The following is a 10,367-nucleotide window of genomic DNA, read 5'->3' as shown; positions in this document are numbered from 1 at the left end:
GAGTCTGGGGATAGAGAGAGAGAGAGAATAGTACAGGAGAAAGGGGCAGAGTCTGAGGATAGAGAGAGAGAGAGAGAATAGTACAGGAGAAAGGGACAGAGTCTGGGATAGAGAGAGAGAGAGAGAATAGTACAGGAGAAAGCGACAGAGTCTGAGGATAGAGAGAGAGAGAGAGAATAGTACAGGAGAAAGGGGCAGAGTCTGGGGATAGAGAGAGAGAGAGAATAGTACAGGAGAAAGGGGCAGAGTCTGGGATAGAGAGAGAGAGAGAATAGTACAGGAGAAAGGGACAGAGTCTGGGGATAGAGAGAGAGAGAGAGAATAGTACAGGAGAAAGGGCAGAGTCTGGGGATAGAGAGAGAGAGAGAGAATAGTACAGGAGAAAGGGGCAGAGTCTGGGGATAGAGAGAGAGAGAGAATAGTACAGGAGAAAGGGGCAGAGTCTGGGATAGAGAGAGAGAGAGAATAGTACAGGAGAAAGGGGCAGAGTCTGAGGATAGAGAGAGAGAGAGAGAATAGTAGCAGGAGAAAGGGGCAGAGTCTGAGGGATAGAGAGAGAGAGAGAGAATAGTACAGGAGAAAGGGGCAGAGTCTGGGGATAGAGAGAGAGAGAGAATAGTACAGGAGAAAGGGGCAGAGTCTGGGGATAGAGAGAGAGAGAGAATAGTACAGGAGAAAGGGGCAGAGTCTGAGGATAGAGAGAGAGAGAGAGAATAGTACAGGAGAAAGGGGCAGAGTCTGAGGATAGAGAGAGAGAGAGAATAGTACAGGAGAAAGGGGCAGAGTCTGGGGATAGAGAGAGAGAGAGAATAGTACAGGAGAAAGGGGCAGAGTCTGAGGATAGAGAGAGAGAGAGAGAATAGTACAGGAGAAAGGGGCAGAGTCTGGGGATAGAGAGAGAGAGAGAATAGTACAGGAGAAAGGGGACAGAGTCTGGGGATAGAGAGAGAGAGAGAATAGTACAGGAGAAAGGGGCAGAGTCTGAGGATAGAGAGAGAGAGAGAGAATAGTACAGGAGAAAGGCAGAAGGGACAGAGTCTGGGGATAGAGAGAGAGAGAGAATAGTACAGGAGAAAGGGACAGAGTCTGGGGATAGAGAGAGAGAGAGAGAATAGTACAGGAGAAAGGGGCAGAGTCTGAGGATAGAGAGAGAGAGAGAATAGTACAGGAGAAAGGGGCAGAGTCTGGGGATAGAGAGAGAGAGAGAATAGTACAGGAGAAAGGGGCAGAGTCTGGGGATAGAGAGAGAGAGAGAGAATAGTACAGGAGAAAGGGCAGAGTCTGGGGATAGAGAGAGAGAGAGAATAGTACAGGAGAAAGGGACAGAGTCTGAGGATAGAGAGAGAGAGAGAGAATAGTACAGGAGAAAGGGGCAGAGTCTGGGGATAGAGAGAGAGAGAGAGAATAGTACAGGAGAAAGGGACAGAGTCTGAGGAGAGAGAGAGAGAGAGAATAGTACAGGAGAAAGGGCAGAGTCTGAGGATAGAGAGAGAGAGAATAGTACAGGAGAAAGGGGCAGAGTCTGAGGATAGAGAGAGAGAGAGAGAATAGTACAGGAGAAAGGGGCAGAGTCTGGGGATAGAGAGAGAGAGAGAATAGTACAGGAGAAAGGGGCAGAGTCTGGGGATAGAGAGAGAGAGAGAATAGTACAGGAGAAAGGGGCAGAGTCTGAGGATAGAGAGAGAGAGAGAATAGTACAGGAGAAAGGGGCAGAGTGAGGATAGAGAGAGAGAGAGAATAGTAGAGGAGAAAGGGGCAGAGTCTGAGGATAGAGAGAGAGAGAGAGAATAGTACAGGAGAAAGGGGCAGAGTCTGAGGATAGAGAGAGAGAGAGAGAGAATAGTACAGGAGAAAGGGGCAGAGTCTGGGGATAGAGAGAGAGAGAGAGAATAGTACAGGAGAAAGGGGCAGAGTCTGAGGATAGAGAGAGAGAGAGAATAGTACAGGAGAAAGGGGCAGAGTCTGGGGATAGAGAGAGAGAGAGAGAATAGTACAGGAGAAAGGGGCAGAGTCTGGGGATAGAGAGAGAGAGAGAGAATAGTACAGGAGAAAGGGGCAGAGTCTGAGGATAGAGAGAGAGAGAGAATAGTACAGGAGAAAGTGGCAGAGTCTGGGGATAGAGAGAGAGAGAGAGAATAGTACAGGAGAAAGGGGCAGAGTCTGAGGATAGAGAGAGAGAGAGAGAGAATAGTACAGGAGAAAGGGACAGAGTCTGAGGATAGAGAGAGAGAGAGAATAGTACAGGAGAAAGTGGCAGAGTCTGGGGATAGAGCGAGAGAGAGAGAATAGTACAGGAGAAAGGGGCAGAGTCTGAGGATAGAGAGAGAGAGAGAGAGAATAGTACAGGAGAAAGGGGCAGAGTCTGAGGATAGAGAGAGAGAGAATAGTACAGGAGAAAGGGACAGAGTCTGGGGATAGAGAGAGAGAGAGAATAGTACAGGAGAAAGGGGCAGAGTCTGAGGATAGAGAGAGAGAGAGAGAGAATAGTACAGGAGAAAGGGGCAGAGTCTGAGGATAGAGAGAGAGAGAATAGTACAGGAGAAAGGGGCAGAGTCTGGGGATAGAGAGAGAGAGAGAGAATAGTACAGGAGAAAGGGGCAGAGTCTGAGGAGAGAGAGAGAGAGAGAGAATAGTACAGGAGAAAGGGGCAGAGTCTGAGGATAGAGAGAGAGAGAGAATAGTACAGGAGAAAGGGGCAGAGTCTGAGGATAGAGAGAGAGAGAGAATAGTACAGGAGAAAGGGGCAGAGTCTGAGGATAGAGAGAGAGAGAGAATAGTACAGGAGAAAGGGACAGAGTCTGAGGATAGAGAGAGAGAGAATAGTACAGGAGAAAGGGGCAGAGTCTGAGGATAGAGAGAGAGAGAGAATAGTACAGGAGAAAGGGACAGAGTCTGAGGATAGAGAGAGAGAGAGAATAGTACAGGAGAAAGGGACAGAGTCTGGGGATAGAGAGAGAGAGAGAATAGTACAGGAGAAAGGGACAGAGTCTGAGGATAGAGAGAGAGAGAGAATAGTACAGGAGAAAGGGGCAGAGTCTGGGGATAGAGAGAGAGAGAGAATAGTACAGGAGAAAGGGGCAGAGTCTGAGGAGAGAGAGAGAGAGAGAGAATAGTACAGGAGAAAGGGGCAGAGTCTGGGGATAGAGAGAGAGAGAATAGTACAGGAGAAAGGGGCAGAGTCTGGGGATAGAGAGAGAGAGAGAATAGTACAGGAGAAAGGGACAGAGTCTGGGGATAGAGAGAGAGAGGGAGAATAGTACAGGAGAAAGGGACAGAGTCTGAGGATAGAGAGAGAGAGAGAATAGTACAGGAGAAAGGGACAGAGTCTGGGGATAGAGAGAGAGAGAGAATAGTACAGGAGAAAGGGACAGAGTCTGGGGATAGAGAGAGAGAGGGAGAATAGTACAGGAGAAAGGGGCAGAGTCTGAGGATAGAGAGAGAGAGAGAATAGTACAGGAGAAAGGGACAGAGTCTGGGGATAGAGAGAGAGAGAGAATAGTACAGGAGAAAGGGACAGAGTCTGGGGATAGAGAGAGAGAGGGAGAATAGTACAGGAGAAAGGGACAGAGTCTGAGGATAGAGAGAGAGAGAGAGAATAGTACAGGAGAGGGGCAGAGTCTGAGGATAGAGAGAGAGAGAGAATAGTACAGGAGAAAGGGACAGAGTCTGGGGATAGAGAGAGAGAGAGAGAATAGTACAGGAGAAAGGGACAGAGTCTGAGGATAGAGAGAGAGAGAATAGTACAGGAGAAAGGGGCAGAGTCTGAGGATAGAGAGAGAGAGAGAATAGTACAGGAGAAAGGGGCAGAGTCTGGGGATAGAGAGAGAGAGAGAGAATAGTACAGGAGAAAGGGACAGAGTCTGAGGATAGAGAGAGAGAGAGAGAATAGTACAGGAGAAAGGGGCAGAGTCTGAGGATAGAGAGAGAGAGAGAATAGTACAGGAGAAAGGGACAGAGTCTGAGGATAGAGAGAGAGAGAGAATAGTACAGGAGAAAGGGGCAGAGTCTGAGGATAGAGCGAGAGAGAGAATAGTACAGGAGAAAGGGGCAGAGTCTGAGGATAGAGAGAGAGAGAGAGAATAGTACAGGAGAAAGGGACAGAGTCTGAGGATAGAGCGAGAGAGAGAATAGTACAGGAGAAAGGGACAGAGTCTGAGGATAGAGAGAGAGAGAGAATAGTACAGGAGAAAGGGGCAGAGTCTGAGGATAGAGAGAGAGAGAGAATAGTACAGGAGAAAGGGACAGAGTCTGAGGATAGAGCGAGAGAGAGAATAGTACAGGAGAAAGGGGCAGAGTCTGGGGATAGAGAGAGAGAGAAAGAATAGTACAGGAGAAAGGGGCAGAGTCTGGGGATAGAGAGAGAGAGAGAATAGTACAGGAGAAAGGGGCAGAGTCTGGGGATAGAGAGAGAGAGAGAGAATAGTACAGGAGAAAGGGGCAGAGTCTGAGGATAGAGAGAGAGAGAGAGAGAATAGTACAGGAGAAAGGGGCAGTCTGGGGATAGAGAGAGAGAGAGAGAATAGTACAGGAGAAAGGGGCAGAGTCTGGGGATAGAGAGAGAGAGAGAATAGTACAGGAGAAAGGGGCAGAGTCTGAGGATAGAGCGAGAGAGAGAGAGAATAGTACAGGAGAAAGGGGCAGAGTCTGAGGATAGAGAGAGAGAGAGAATAGTACAGGAGAAAGGGGCAGAGTCTGAGGATAGAGCGAGAGAGAGAGAGAATAGTACAGGAGAAAGGGGCAGAGTCTGAGGAGCGAGAGAGAGAGAGAGAATAGTACAGGAGAAAGGGGCAGAGTCTGAGGAGCGAGAGAGAGAGAGAGAGAATAGTACAGTAGAAAGGGGCAGTCTGGGGATAGAGAGAGAGAGAATCTTGCATGCAAAGGTGACAGACTCAGGATTAGTAAAGAGAAAGAATATGAAGAAAAAGCAGAAACAGTTTCATTCTGTCTATTCTTGGAGCTGTGTCATTTGTGAAATGCAGAAGAATAATACAGGGAGGAAAAGTGTAAGCAACCTTAAGGAAAAGTGATTAGGATATGGGAGCATCGGCAGTCCTGTAACCAGAGAGTGGTGCCCTCGGTCAGCAGGCCAGCCACCCCACTTTAATGAGCTTTTTATATTACACACACTGGGAATTTTTCACACAAATACTCGAGGATAAAATCATTACAGGCTTTTATGAACCTATTATTTCTTAACACTTGAAAAGTTTGAAGTTTGAAAAACTTTATTTGATTCATCAATTGTACGCAGCATTTATATTAATGTTTAACATATAAACTTAAATTCTAATCTTCAAATGAACTTTTATAATGGATACAATAAACTAAAATGATGATGGGAGAGGTAAAAGGTTGACTTTTGTTGGAACAAGGAACACTGATGGAGGATTGAGTGCTGTGCTGCAATGACAGCATTTCTACCACCAGAGGTCCTCTGTGTGCTGTGGAAGGGTCTGAGGTTCCCCGGGCAGGTGCTGTGGAGTGAGTTTGTGCAAAACTATAACCAAACATGTCGTGGACTGGGGAAATTTTCAATACCAGATGTATAATGCTTTTGAACCCTTAGAATATTTCAGTAGTTGTTTTCATCATTGTGCGAATGACGCAGTTTCACAGCAGTTTAAGTAAACACACGCAGTAGCCTTGTTTAGTTTATTAGTACCAATGTGCTATAGGAAAACTTGCACTTTAAGCCAATACACACTAACTTTTGTGCCATCACTTATATGATGATCAAACCTCAAATTGGACCTACTGCTGCCAGTAACAGGCCTGTAAACAGAAGTGCTTCCGCCCTCATGCTGTGTAAGTGAGACTGCTCTCTTCAGACAAAGCCAAGTTGGAAAGACTGAATCAATAAATAAGCCAATGGGTGTTTTTCGCAGTTTAAGTGGGCATGGCGATAAGATTTCGCACACTGCGCTTTACTGCAAACCCAGCGACAGCATTTTAATCGCTTGCACCGCGTTGTTGAGGGGTGGACCCACCTGTCGCGTGATGCACCTGTAAGTAAAATAGACAGGCGCCATTAGAAACGACTGCCAGTAAAAACAGACGCAGGTTAAATTTTGGTACCCAAGTTCATTTCTGAAACCAAGTGGCTTTTCGTTATGAATAGCCGAACGCCACAGCTCACTGTTAGAAGAGAAACACCTAGTTAAATACATGAAAGACTCTGGAAAATTATTTTTGTTACAATGACAGCACTATTTACAGCTATAATCGACTTCTGGCCATTGCTCATCGTATTCAGTGGCAGCTCCCACAAATCCAGCCACAAGCATAACGAGCTGAAGCTCACCCTCAAAGCCCTGGGAATTTGCACATTTTGTAGCTCTTACAGCTCCTTCTGAAGATACGGTCTACATGCTCCCTGGCCACAGTGGGCAAATGGAGTGCGTGGAATGATACTGAGCTGTACAAACCAGAAGATCCTGGGCTTGAGTCCAGGTGCATGCTGAATTAGCTGGTCTCTGCTGGACTGTTGCAGTTAACCTGCAGGTCCCCTGGGTCGGAGAGCGGCAAAATCAGGCAGGTTTGCTGGCCCAGGTCACCGTGCATGTGACCCCGGTTGAAAGTGCACGTGTGTGTGGGCGTTGGGCGAGAACAGCACTGGACTCTGCTGTGACACTTGCTGTGCTCGAATAGCCCGCCGACATTCGCTGCGTCAGCTCGCACACGAGAAGCTGCATGGGTCAGGTACTGCAGTGAGAGCTGCCAGTAACTGTCCCATCAAGAGAAAAAAATTGTGTGTGCAGCCTTCCATTTCTAAAAATAAAATTTCAGTAAAAGTACATTTTTTCTTTTTGTGCTATCCCAACTGGACCACATTATGTGGCAGAAACACACACACACAGAATAGTGGAAATCTGGAACTCGTTTCCTCGCCCGCCCCCCCCATCAAAAAAGCTGTTGAGGCTGGGGGTCCATTGAAAATGTCAAAATTGAGATTAATAGGTTTTTGTTAGACAAGGGTATTCAGGGCCAGGGAGCCAAGGAGGGTAGATACAGATCAGCCATGATCTCATTGAATGGTGGAACAGGCTCGAGGGGCTGAATGGCCTAATCCTGTTCCCATGTTCCTATCTTGGCCGTGCCATCAGCAAAAGGACCCAAGTGGAAGGAGAGAAAAATTGGAGGATGAAGCTTCCCTGTCTACTCTCCTGCACCTCCTCTTGGTAAATCCCAGAATCGATTGATTACCTGCCCATCTTACAGCTGGGTACAGGAAATAGACCAGATGTATATCAAAATGTGTTAGAAAATATTTCTGCTAGTTCTAAAAGCTTTGCAAACCTCACTGCAGATGACCCTCGAGCAGCATATCACCCTTGGAAGCCGACCATTCCTGTAAGATACAGTGGTCCCCCCCTTAGCCCTTTTTATTGGGGACCTGTTGAGAATTGGAGTCACAATGATTGGTTTCATATATTTGTGATACTGTTGTAGATCTAGTTACAATTTGCTGCCCTGCTTATTACTAAATACTCATTAATAAACCACTTTTGTTGCCTTTGGTGACTGGGGTACATTTAGCCTGCCTAAGGCAAGTTGGCTTGTAATTCACTACCATCGAGTCTAGCAGTTAATGATGTAACTTTACTGGTGCAAAGTCTTAAGATTTGTGATTATCCATAACTTTGAGGATATCTTCCAGTATCGAAGGTCCCAAATCCAGCTTAAATGAAAACATGGATTCTGATGGGCCGAACGGAGACTCGTGCACTTTTGCCTCTGTTAGGCACTGCTGGTCTTCTAAGTCTTCGTTTTGTTGCTGGTCCTCATCAACTGTGTGACTGTCGCAGGGTAATGCTTCCTCCGAGTCCCCTGGCGGGTTGTACTGTAAGGCGGGTGAATGAACAGTTGGCGGTTGACTATTTGTAGCTATGGAAGTGGCCAGCATGGAGTTGAGGGATGCAGCAGTTGGGTCATCGGACTCCTCTAGGTGTAGTCGAGGGGGTTTAGGGGGCGCCGTGCCCCCTGGGTCTTTCGACATACTCAAGGTTGACAGGAGGTCATGCTGGCCCTGCAGGAAAGACATGTCGCCGAAGCTGTCTCTCTCTCCGCTCCTGCCAATGTGCGATCGATGGCGAAAATCTCCGAGTGGGGGCTGATCATGTCTGCTGACAGCACGTCCCGCAGTTTCACCTTCTTGCTCTTTTTAGGAGACCCAGTTTTGAGGTAGATGGGCATTTTGACAGACATTTTCTGATCGCCCTACAGCTTTCTCCTGCAGGCTTGGAAGGTTTAATTACTGTAGAGAGTAAAGAGGACTTTGAAAAGACAGTGGGTAGCCTGGTGGAGTGGAAAAGTTGGCTCCTGGTTGGCTCGATCCTGTGGAAATGGAAAGAAATTCTTAAAAATTTGATTCGTTATGACAAGGCATGCTGGTTAATGAGTAAATAAAATCCCAATTGAAGATCAGCATAGGTCTGGCACTGCGGATTTCTGTCGTCCTCTGCTGAAGGTGCCAACTCCTTGCTGGGCCATAAGCGGTTCCCTGGCATACGGCCCACCTTCTAGCCCAAGTAGCAACTCTTCACGTGTGGGCCTAGGCAGGCAGGATCGGCAGGCTCTTAAACTATGGAAGAGGTCACAGCCGAGCCCAATGCTGACCGCACACATGTACTTTTTAGCAAGTGTTAAGGATAGAATCAGGAACGGGAACCTGCGCCTGACTTTATTTCCCACCCTTGGCAGTTGTAGCACTCCTCCAATCAACCTGGCTGAGATCAGCAAACTAAACACAGATCAAGCCTCCAACCCAGGACTTCTCAATCAGTATGTTTCAGTTGCATATCAGGCAGTGCACTTGCCAGTTCGGCTTTCAGGAGAGCAATTGGGACAACAATTCATGATTCTGGAGTTAAATCTGTGTGGGCTCAAATGCAAAAACACCATTCTCTTCCTCCTTCCCACCCCACTCTACTTAATGGACAGCCCAAGAGCTGCTCTGTACACCTGGGATATGAAATATCCGCCTCGGCTCTGGTACTGAGTGTGACTCTTAGAGACTTGCTCCAGATGCCAGTCCCAAGTCCGTAGCGTTCTAGTGCTGCGCGCCACTGCTCTTTAGTGGGATGAGGCAGTTGCACAAGAGAAGTGTAAGCAGCTCTCCGTACTGATGTTCTTTGTCATGGGATTAAATAAGTGAGATCAAGGCTCTTTTGGGACATCAAATCAGACTGTTGTTCATTCTTCCATGAAGCCAGTACTATAATCCAGGGCAGGGAGATGAACTCTGATGCAGCTACACTGAGAATAGCAAAACCCAGGAGTGAGAGACAGGCAACAATTTTATCAAAGGGATCAAATGGTTATATATATCATAGAATCATAGAATGATACAGCACAGAAGGAGGCCATTCGGCCCATCGTGCCTGTGCCGTCTCTTTGAAAAAAGCTCTCCAATTAGTCCCACTCCCCCCGCTCATTCCCCATAGCCCTGTAAATGTTTCCTTTCAAGTATTTATCCAATTCCCTTTTGAAAGTTATTGGCCCAGAAATTCGAGTTGGGGCTTCCCGCGGGTGCAAGCCCCCGACCTGCACTTACCTACCGTGCCGGCCGTTGAGCTGTGGGCCCCCGTGGAATTGCGATCCTGGGCCTGCTCCAACTGCCGGCGCGCAGTGCTTGCGTATCCCAGGGCGCAGTTAGCTCGATGCGTCCCCTGGGATCACGTGGGCCATGGAGAGCCAATGGTAGCAGGAATGCTTCATTCATAAGTTTGACAGGAAGAGCTGTCAAACCTATAAATACTATAAGCCCCAAAACATCACTAATCTTCAAATAATTTTTTTTTAATCACATTTTTAAAATAAACTATAAATTACATGAAATAACTATTTTAATCAATAATTTAAATTTAAAAAAAATAATTACATTTTCTAACGGGGCTTTAAATAAACTTACCTTTAAAGTATTTAAAAATAATAAACCTGTGGAAAAAATGTTTTAATTTTAATTAATTCACCACTTACCTTGTAAAAAGCAGCCTTGCGACTGCTTTCTACATGTCTAACTTCTGGAGACTTACCTTCCCGGGAAACCTGCAAAAAAAACGTAAGTTCGATGCGCACGCGCTGCCTCTCCTGCGCACCTGCGTTCGACTTCTGAACCCCTTCTTTCAGGGGAACGGAAAGTGCCGGTTTCCCGCACATGCGCAGTGCATGCAGGAAACCGGCACTTCCATTGGGCTTACGGGTGAGTACCCCGTGCGTACTCACCGTGGAGACCCGAATTTCTGGGCCATTATTGAATCTGCTTCCACCACTCATTCAAGCAGTGTATATTTAATTTGCTGTGTAAAAGTATGTTTCATCGTGTCGCCTTTGGTTCTTTTGTCAATCACCTTAAACTTGTGTCTCCT

At 46.9% G+C, this 10,367-nt stretch overlaps 1 protein-coding gene and 1 pseudogene across 7 annotated transcripts in view; one reads left to right on the top strand and one right to left on the bottom strand.

Moving 5' to 3' along the window:
• dnajc17 (DnaJ (Hsp40) homolog, subfamily C, member 17) overlaps positions 1-10,367 on the top strand; it is a 196,988-nt gene that overhangs the window by 136,747 nt on the left and 49,874 nt on the right. The window lies entirely within an intron of this gene.
• Positions 4,590-8,401, bottom strand: LOC147109636 (cdc42 effector protein 2-like; annotated as a pseudogene).

The sequence above is a fragment of the Somniosus microcephalus genome, chromosome 12 (genome assembly GCF_052327205.1).
Source record: "Somniosus microcephalus isolate GS21.2 chromosome 12, FLI_Smic_1.0, whole genome shotgun sequence".
Lineage (NCBI taxonomy): Eukaryota > Metazoa > Chordata > Chondrichthyes > Squaliformes > Somniosidae > Somniosus > Somniosus microcephalus.
Note: the sequence above shows the minus strand (reverse complement) of the source record. Positions and strands in the feature narration are given on the sequence as shown.